Source organism: Muntiacus reevesi, chromosome 6 (assembly GCF_963930625.1).
Source record: "Muntiacus reevesi chromosome 6, mMunRee1.1, whole genome shotgun sequence".
Classification (NCBI taxonomy): Eukaryota; Metazoa; Chordata; class Mammalia; order Artiodactyla; family Cervidae; genus Muntiacus; species Muntiacus reevesi.
In genome coordinates, this window is record NC_089254.1 from 95,036,136 (window position 1) to 95,046,082 (window position 9,947).

A 9,947-nucleotide genomic window follows, 5' to 3' on the forward strand; every position below is an offset into this window, starting at 1 on the left:
AAAGTGAAAGTCGTTCCATCGTGTCTGACTCTTTGCGACCCCATGGACTATATAGTCCATGGAATTCTCCAGGTCAGAAAACTGGAGTGGGTAGCCTTTCCCTTCTCCAGGGGATCTTTCCAACCCAGGGATCGAACCCAGGTCTCCTGCATTTCAGGCAGATTCTTTACCAGCTGAGCCACAAGGGAAGCCCAAGAATATGGAACAAATATGATATTTGATCTTTTTTTTGGCTTCTTTGATTTAGCTTGATGTTTTCAAGAGTCACCGTTTTCACTTTTTCGGCATCTGTTTTCCATGAAGTTATGGGACTGGATGCCATGATCTTAGTTTTTTAAATGTTGAGTTTTAAGCCAGCTTTTTCACTCTCCTCTTTCAAAGACACTGGTGCTGGGAAAGATTGAGGGCAAGAGGAGAAGGAGACCGCAGAGGATGAGATGATTATGATAGCATCTAATAGCAGTGGACATGAGTTTGAGCAAGCTCCGGGAGATAATGAAGGGCAGGGAAGCCTGGTGTGCTGTAGTCCATGGAGTCGCAAAGAGTCGAACACAGCTTAGCGACTGAGAAACAACAACATTTTCAAAGTCCACCCGTGGTGGTCACATGTATCAGTACTTTATTCTTTTTATTATTGTGTGACATTTCATTGTGTGGATGTACCAAATTTGGTCTATCCATTTATCAGTCAGTGGTCACTTACGTTGTTTCTACTTTTTTGCTGTTATGGTCAATGCTGTTACAAACATTCACATATGAGTTTTTATATAGATGGAAGTTATTTTTCATGGATATATACGTAGGAATGAGATGGTTATGAGAGGTTATGAGATGGTTAGATGGCATCACTGACTCAATGGACATGAGTTTCAGCAAACTCTGGGAGATAATGGACAGGGAACACCCTCATATGGTGAAGGTCCTTCATATGGCAGAACATCCTCTGCCAATATATGATGGACCATATGTTGACTTTATTTTTAACCTACTGAAAAAATTGTCAGATAAAAGAGGCTGTGGTGATTCACATTCTCACCACCAATGTATGAAGTTTCCAATTTTTCCACAACCTTGTCAACACTTGTAATCAGTTGTCATTTTGCTTAAAGTCATCCTAGTTGTGAAACAGTATCTCATCAGAGTTACAATGTGCATTTACCTGATGGCTAATGATCTTGAGCTTTTTTTCCATGTATTTATTGCTCATACCACTGTCTAATAGGTTAGCTCTCTTTTGATTATGATGAGTTCATGCATTCTGGATACAAGTCTCTTTATCAGACATAAAATTTGCAAATATTTTCTCCTATTCTCTGTTATTTTTTTCAATTTCTTAATGGTGTCCTTTGTAGAACTTAAAATTTTTTTCTGTCATTTGACCCATCATTTCTTTTGTTATATGCTTTTGATAGTATATCCAAGAATGCTTTGTCTAACTCATAAATATTTATTTCTATACTATCTTTTAAGAGTTTTATAATTTAAATCTTGCATTTAGTTCCATGATCCATTTTGAGTTAAGTTTTGTGGATGGAGTAAGAAGACCGTTCAGCTTCATTCTTTTTCATGTAGATATCCAGTAAATCCAGTTGTACCAGTAACAACTGCTAAAAAGACTTTTCTTCCTCCATTTATCTTTCTTCACACCCTTGTCAAAAGGTCAAATGACCATAAATATAACTGTTTTGGGGCCCATTCTTACACTGACTCGTATGTCTCCACTTTTGCAAAAGTCACACTCTTTTGTGTCTTTCTAGAGATTTGACCAATTCTAAGATATCTTATTTGTTGAGATATAATTATTACCTTATAATTCTTTTTATTTGTGCAAGGCCAGTAGTGATGTCTCTCTTACATTCAAAAGTTTAGTAACTGAAGCCTTATATATTTATTTATTTTTTCTTAGTTTAGCTCAGTTTGTGAATTTTCTTTTCCTTTTTCAAAAAACCAACTTTTGGTTTTACTGATTTTTCTGTTGTTTTTGTATTCCCTGTTTCATTTATATCCACTTTAATTTTTATTATTTCACTTTTTGTGCATATTTTAAGTTTAGTTTTCTCTTCTTTTAACAGTTTCTTAACATGGAATGTTGTGTTAATGAATTGAGATTTCTTCTTTTTTAAATGTAGGCATTTGCCACTATTAATTTCCCTCTAAATAATGCTTAAGCTGCACCCCATAAGTTTTCAGGTGGCAAAGCCTTAGGCATTCTGACAGTCATCCTGGGCTGACAGTGGCTTTAACTGGTTTCTTTTTTGCTGTCTATCTCCCTGATATCCTTGTTATGCTCTCTGCCTCTTTGGTATCACACCCAGCTGTTAGCCTCCATTAATTTCCAGATGATTACTCTATCCTTTGAAATATTGCTTTTAAGTCTAATCCAACTAAATCAGCAATAATCTTTGATGACTGTCTATGAGATGTGTTCTAGGTCCCAATAGGGTTTTTAGATGGGACAGCAGGAGTGGGTCATGACTCACATGCCACAGATTCTTGCTTTACTTACCAAAATTTAGTAGATTTTTTCCAAATAAATGTTTCTTCACTTACTATATGCTTTTAGAGTAATTTCTAGAAATTGTTAATTGTTGCTGTAAATAATATTCACCAATTGTATTGTTTTATTGTGGAGAGGGTCTGTGAAGTTCTTCACTTTGCCATCCAGAAGTCATGCCTCTTTATTCTCACTTTTCCTCTTTGCATTGTATGTATCATCTGCACCTATATTGATATTCCCATGGTTAATTATTCTGGTATATATATTTTTTTTATTCTTAGTGATTATTCTACCTTGGCTATTCATTAATACAGAGATCTGATTAGCCATTAAGATTTATGGCCTTTTTTTAAAAAATAGTAGTTACTTAATTATAATACATAAAAAATGGGCTTCCCTGATGGTTTAGTGGTAAAGAATCTTGTCTTCCAAGGCAGGAGATGCAGTTTTGATCCCTGTATTAGGAAGATCTCCTGGAGAAGGAAATGCAACCCACTCCATTATTCTTGCCTGGGAAATCTCATGGATGGAGGAGCCTGTAGGGCAACAGTCCATGGGGTCACAAAGAGTCAGACACAGTTGAGAGACTAAACAACAACACAACAAAAATATATAAATAAAATAAGTGCTGAGATCCATACTAAACCTTTCTAATATGACATTTCATTTAATCCTATAAAAATTATGAAGTAGAAACTGATCCCAATCTTATACAGAAGAAACTTAGGTGTAAGAGATGAAACAGCCAATCAGACTAAAACTAGACTTATCTATCTCCAGGGTGAAAAACCATTTTGTTCTGTTCCCTAAAAAAACATGATCTGATTATAACCAAAGCAGAATGTTTCCTCTGGAACTGTTTAGCTCAACAGTTTTAGCTAAACAAGGATATTCTCAGTCATACCAAGACACCATACAAGATACTGAAAAATGATGTTCACTCCCTCTCCTTGTCTCTCTGCATCATCTTGCCACTTCACTCTGTCTCTCTCTCCTTTGCTGATGCACTGCTCTTTTTTAACTGTAATTATGAATCTTTGAGTAGCTAATATATTTCAACAAATGGCTATGCAACAGTTTAAAAAAATTGCATAACCTTGTACTCTTTATATAAGCCATTCAATTTCTTGGTACCAACAATTTAAAGAACATGATTCTGTTCAAATTTGAAGAAAATATCTTTGCTATATGTTAAGACAGAGAGTCTTCTTAAGGGTTACTTACTTAAAGGTTTAGATTATTATAGTCATTTGCTCAGTTCATAAACTATAGGCACATGTAAAACATCTTTTTAATATCTACACAAGACTGATGTGTATCAAAATAAGACACATAAAAATTACATCAGATGTCAAAACCATCTTGAACAATTTAAATGTAATTGAAAGTGTAATTAAAGCTGAGTGCTGAAGAATTTATGCTTTTGAACTGTGGTGTTGGAGAAGACTCTTGAGAGTTCCTTGGACTGCAAAGAGTTCAAACCAGTCAATCTGAAAAAAAATCAACACTGAATCTTCATTGGAAGTTGCTGAAGCTGAAACTCCAATTCTTTGGTCACCTGATGAGAAGAACTGACTCATTGGAAAAGACCCTGATGCTGGGAAGGATTAAAGGCAGGAGGAGAAAGGGACAACAGAGGATGAGATGATTGGATGGCATCACCGACTCGATGGACATGAGTTTGAGCAAACTCCGGGAGTTGGTGATGGACAGGGAAGCCTGGCGTGCTGCAGTCCATGGGGTCACAAAGAGTCGGACACAACTGCGCTACTGAACTGAACTGACGTGTAGTAATTTTGACCAAAGATTTTTAGGTTTATTTATTTATTTTTAAGACATGAAATAAAGACAGTTCTCTGATATAAAATATCCCCTTTCTTGAATGTCCACAGCATTACACTGGCCCCTATATTTCCTCAGAGACTAGTGAATCTTTAAAATTTTCAGAAGTTTGTTTTTGTTTTTAGTCGCTAAAGTCGTGTCTGATTCTTTGGCAACCCCATGAATTGTAGCCCATCTGGCTGCTCTGTCCCTGGAATTTCCCAGGCAAGAATACTGGAGTAGGTTGTCATTTCCTTCTCCAGGGGATCTTTCTAACCCAAGGACTGAACCCATGTCTCCTGCATTGGCAGGTGAATTCTTTACCACTGTGCCACCAGGGAAGCCCTTTTGAGAAGCTGGAAGGAAATGAAAAATAAGAAAAGAGTGGTGCATTCATAGGCACTGTTCAAGGGCAGTTTAAGCTAGTATTTTGTAGGTATGACAACACAGAACACTGAATCTGTTTACTGGATTGCCTTTCCCAAAATCCATTTCCTGTTTTTTTCAACATGCTCAGTGTTTCTCCACAACAGTCAAAAATAGCATGGATTATTTTTAAGAAGTATTTTATGGTGCTCACTTCAGCAGCACATATACTAAAATTGGAACGATACAGAGAAGATTAGCATGGCCCATGCGCAGGGATGACATGCAAATTCGTGAAGCGTTCCATATTTTTATTACTTTTCATGCTTGAAATAAACATTTATTTAAAAAAAAAAAAAGAAGTACTTTATAAAGGTATTAAAAATATTTGGGAAGAGTGTTCCACTGTAGGCCTTGGTCTAGAAGTCATAGAATGGTAGTTGAATATTGATGAAGAGTAGAGTAGGCCCTGGTATTAATACCACATTGGTTGATAAGTTACCTTTTTTCCTATTGGCAAGGAATTGTCATAGAATTTAAGACAGACTTTATTTACATAGGTCAAAAAATAAATGGTGTATTTTTTTTTTAGAAAAATCAAGAAATAGAGAACATAAAGACTGAAAGAAAATATAAAATTAATTCCTCTTGCGTAACGAAGCAGGCTAATTAAGTTATCATGAAAACCAGTAAGAAACTCTGACACTAATGACTTTCCACTAAGTGAGAAGCTGAAATAAGTGTGATAGGACTTCTCAAACACAAACTACAAGTGACTAACTGGTCAGGCATGCATTTGCCAAAAACCTGTAATGAGAGAAAGTCAAAGTTTCAATCAAAAGAGAAGGAAAACCAAAGTTAAGAGGTGATTTTTGACTGATAATAAGTGGGCTTAGTATCTAAGGTATCAGTTTGCAGTTGCATTTTGTGCTTCTTTCAGTCTTTCTCTAAACAACTTTTTATTTTAAGCATCCTTAAAGGTCGTGAGAAATGTCTAATAAAAGTGTTTACATTTATGCTACTTACTGAGCAAGAAGTTAAGTTTTATAGGAAAAGAGCATCAGGAATGGAATTGTTGATTGTCACTGATGCTTTCAGAGCTTCATGCCTGAGGAAAATCTCTATTGTAGGGAGATTCAGATTTAAGTTGACATCTTCCAGAACTGCAGGCATAGTACTTAGGAGGAAAATGAGCAGTATCTGTGGGGTTAGTCCTACATTTCCAAACATGTTAAATGACGGTAAACATCAAAATCTCCTTTCAGAAACACCATCTTTTCTCACTATTCATTGGAAGAAAAGAAATAGATAACAAGAGCTTGTTCTTTTAAATACAATCTCATTTCCAGAAAGGCAGTGTATCTGAAATCACTGCTATAGCAAGTATTAAGCTCATCTGCCTGAAAAGAACAGGCACAGCTGCTTCCCCAGGGTGTATTGTCAGACGTTTTGATTTTCAAAGAGCCAACAGAGCTAAGATACATGTAACCCTTGTCATAACAGCTCATCTTAGTGCGCCAGCCCTCTGCACAGTCCTTCTCTCCTGCTAAGCAATTAGAATGGGCCTGAGCTTTTCAAAGCAATGATACAGATCGTTTTACCTCTATGTCTTGATTGCACGAAGCTCTATGGGAAATGCTTCGAAAGAGGTTAAAATGCAGCCATCTCCTACAAAGTCATGGCGCAGCCCAAAACTCAGTCTCCTGCAGTGAGGACAAAGGAAAGAAAGCAGGATAGACAATTTGAGAAAATGATAAAGTCGATTCAACAAATACTTCTGCCGTCTCCTACTTATCATAGCTAGGTCTATTTTCAGCATTGTTATCTGTACTTTCCCTGCATCATGCCATTGAATATCTATAATGAACCAGTAAGGAAGAGATTTGCTGACTTCTAAGGAAAGGCATGCAAGATTCCTCTCTGCTCCTTTCTCAATCCTCTCTTCAGTCATTTCCTAAATCTCAGTCGCTGTTAAGGTTAAGTTATGCCATCTCCACAAAGAAGGGTCCAAATCTGGACTCAATTTCAGGTTTCCTGCCTGACCTCAGTCCTACTGCGTGAAAATCTGCACACAGACCCCAAACTAGAACAGCTTCCTCCCAGCCCACTCTAACTCAGTACCAGGCCTTTGACAGGGGTCTGAGCTGGCTCCATTCTAAGCTTTGGGATCGATGGTCTTATCTTTCTCATTCCCTTCCCATTGTCACTAGAAGGTATAGTTTTATTATTTATATGTTTTCACCATTGAATTGTTTAACTGAAATGAAATTTACATTTTCAAGTAGATATAAATGGAAGAGGCTTGACCTGCTTTGTTTGAGCTCAAAAAGGGAAAAAAAAACCCATACTTTTCCAGGTTAAGTCCCCAGGTTCTCCTCTGGAGTCTGGACTCAGCATCCCAGCTGGCTTTGTGCTAGCTTCAAGGACTTTGTAGGCAAAGGTGACTTCATTAAGAGTGGATTTGGGCTTGTAGTTCTGGTCAAATACAGTGATGCCATTTTAATTCCACCACAGCTCACACAACCTCGACACTATTACTATTACAATTTTACCCATGAAGGAATTCAACAGCAGGGAGTTTAAGTGATTTGCCTAAACTCACAGATTGCTAATATGTGGCAGAGTCAGGCTTTGAATCCAGGGTCAAGTGATTCCAAAGCCTTTACTCTTTAAGTCTTATTTATCCAGGTATAATTTACATGTAGTAAAATTCACACATTCAAGTTTTGCAATGCTATGAGGGTTTTTTCTTTTTTTCACAAAAATTGATTATTTTCCATGAGGTGAAATTCATATCACATAAAATTAACTATCTCAAAGTAAGCCATTTAGTGCCTTCACAATACTGTGTGGTCACCTCCTCTATCTAGTCCCAAATCATTTTCAGTATCATAAAGTTTGTTAGACTCATGCAAAAAGAAAGAAATTATACAATATGCAACAACATATGGACCTTGAGGGTATCATGCTAAATGAAATAAGTCAGTCATAGAAAGACAAGTAGTCTTACACTTACATGAAGTATCTAAAGGAGTCATAATCACAGAATCGAAGCATGGAAAAGTGATAACCAGGGGCTGTGGGGGGAAGGGTAAACAAGTTAAAAATGAGCAAGCATAAAGCACAATAACTGAATAACTGAATATTCAAACTACCGCACAATTGCACTCATCTCACACACTAGCAAAGAAATGCTCAAAATTCTCCAAGCCAGGCTTCAACAGTATGTGAACCAAGAACTTCCAGATGTTCAAGCTGGATTTAGAAAAGGCAGAGGAACCAGAGATCAAATTGCCAACAACCGTTGGATCCTAGAAAAAGCAAGAGAGTTCCAGAAAAAATCTACTTCTTCTTTATTGACTATACCAAACACTTTGACAGTGTGGATCACAACAAAATGTGGAAAATTCTCCAATATATGGGAATACCAGACCACTTTACCTGCCTCCTGAGAAATCTGTATGCAGGTCAAGAAGCTGCAGTTAGAACTGGACATGGAACAACAGACTGGTTCCAAATAGGGAAAGGAGTACGTCAAGGCTATATATTGTCACCCTGCTTATTTAACTTCTATGCAGAGTATATCATGAGAAATGCTGGGCTAGGTGAAGCACAAGCTGGAATCAAGATTGAGGGGAGAAATATCAATAACCTCAGATATGCAGATGACACCACCCTTATGGCAGAAAGTGAAGAAGAAGTTAAGAGCCCCTTGATGAAAGTGAAAGAGGAGAGTGAAAATGTTGGCTAAAGCTCAACATTCAGAAAACTAAGATCATGGCATCTGGTCCCATCACGTCATGGAAAATAGATCGGGAAAGAATGGTAACAGTGGCTGACTTTATTTTGGGGGGCTCCAAAATCACTGCAGATGATAACTGTAGCCTTGAAATGAAAAGACACTTGCTCCTTGGAAGAAAAGCTATGACCAACCTGGACAGCACATTAAGAAGCAGAGAAATTACTTTGCCAACAAAGGTTTGTCTAGTCAAAACTATGGTTTTTCCAATAGTCATGTATGGATGTGGGAGTTGGACCATAAAGAAAGCTGAGCACTGAAGAATTGATGCTTTTGAACTGTGGTATTGGAAGAGACTCTTGAGAGTTCTTGGACTGCAAGGAGATTCAATCAGTCCATCGTAAAGGAAATCAGTCCTGAATATTCTTTGGAAGGTTGATATTGAAGCTGAAACTCTCCAATACTTTGGTCACCTGATGCAAAGAACTGACTCACTGAAAAAGACCCTGATGCTGGGGAAGATTGAAGGCGGGAGGAGAAGGGGATGACAGAGGATGAGATGGTTGGATGGCATCACCAACTCAATGGTCATGAGTTTGAGTAAGCTCCAGGAGGTGGTGATGGACAGGGAGATCTGGCATGCTGCAGTCCATGGGGTTGCAAAAGTGAGACAAAACTGAGTGACTGAACTGAGCTGAACTGAAGCACAATAAATAAGCTCTAGAGATCTACTGTACAGCGTTGTACCTATAGTCAAGAGTAATGTGTTGCACGCAAAGCCTTGACTGTTAATGATTACCCTAAACTAAAATAGTTTTTAAAAAATTGGCAATACAGACCAGGTACAAATACCAAATAAATGGGACAATGGACAGTACTAGAGGAATTAAGAATAAGCAGCTGTTACAGTGGACAATGAGTCTTCATTAAAGACCACCTGGCCCATAATGAAGCCCAAATACTGGAATGTAAGAAAAATGAAGCAGGGCACAGAAACAAGAAAGGAAAAAGTCAGCCCAATTTAATATAGCACACACTCAGTGGGCCATTTCAGCTAGCCACATTGATGTTGGTACCCAGGGAGGGCTCCCAACAAAATAAACTAGCAGGTGGACAGAAGGTGACCAGGAGTTGGGAGTCATGCCCCATGTCCATTATGAGTGTCTCCTTTCCTTCTTATCTCACTACTGGCACCATCTAGGCCTTAAGTTGTTTAGAGAACTTAATGTTTATTTTCACTCTTTTTTTTCAACCCCCCAAATGAAAACACAGTGCCTGTCATGTTCAAATATACCTAAGAAAACTTGGCAACAGAATTTTAAAATTTGGAAAATTCTTGCATTTTATTTGATGCATCAAATAACCATTCTGTTTTTAATGTATCATTCCAAAATCAAGATACTTTCTCCTTAGTTTGGGTAACAATGCGAGCTCTCTCTGAATATGTGAATTTTTAATTCTGGTGTTGTTAATCTAAATGAAGACAAACTTAAATGAAGTTATAAATCTATGTATGAGTTTGAA

General features: G+C 37.4%; 1 non-coding gene across 1 annotated transcript; it reads left to right on the forward strand.

The window, feature by feature from the left end:
• The first annotated feature begins 4,890 nt into the window (after window positions 1-4,890).
• On the forward strand, window positions 4,891-4,997 carry LOC136171242 (U6 spliceosomal RNA). The gene has a single exon (XR_010663793.1). It is a non-coding gene; the product is annotated as a U6 spliceosomal RNA (small nuclear RNA).
• Window positions 4,998-9,947: the final 4,950 nt, after the last annotated feature.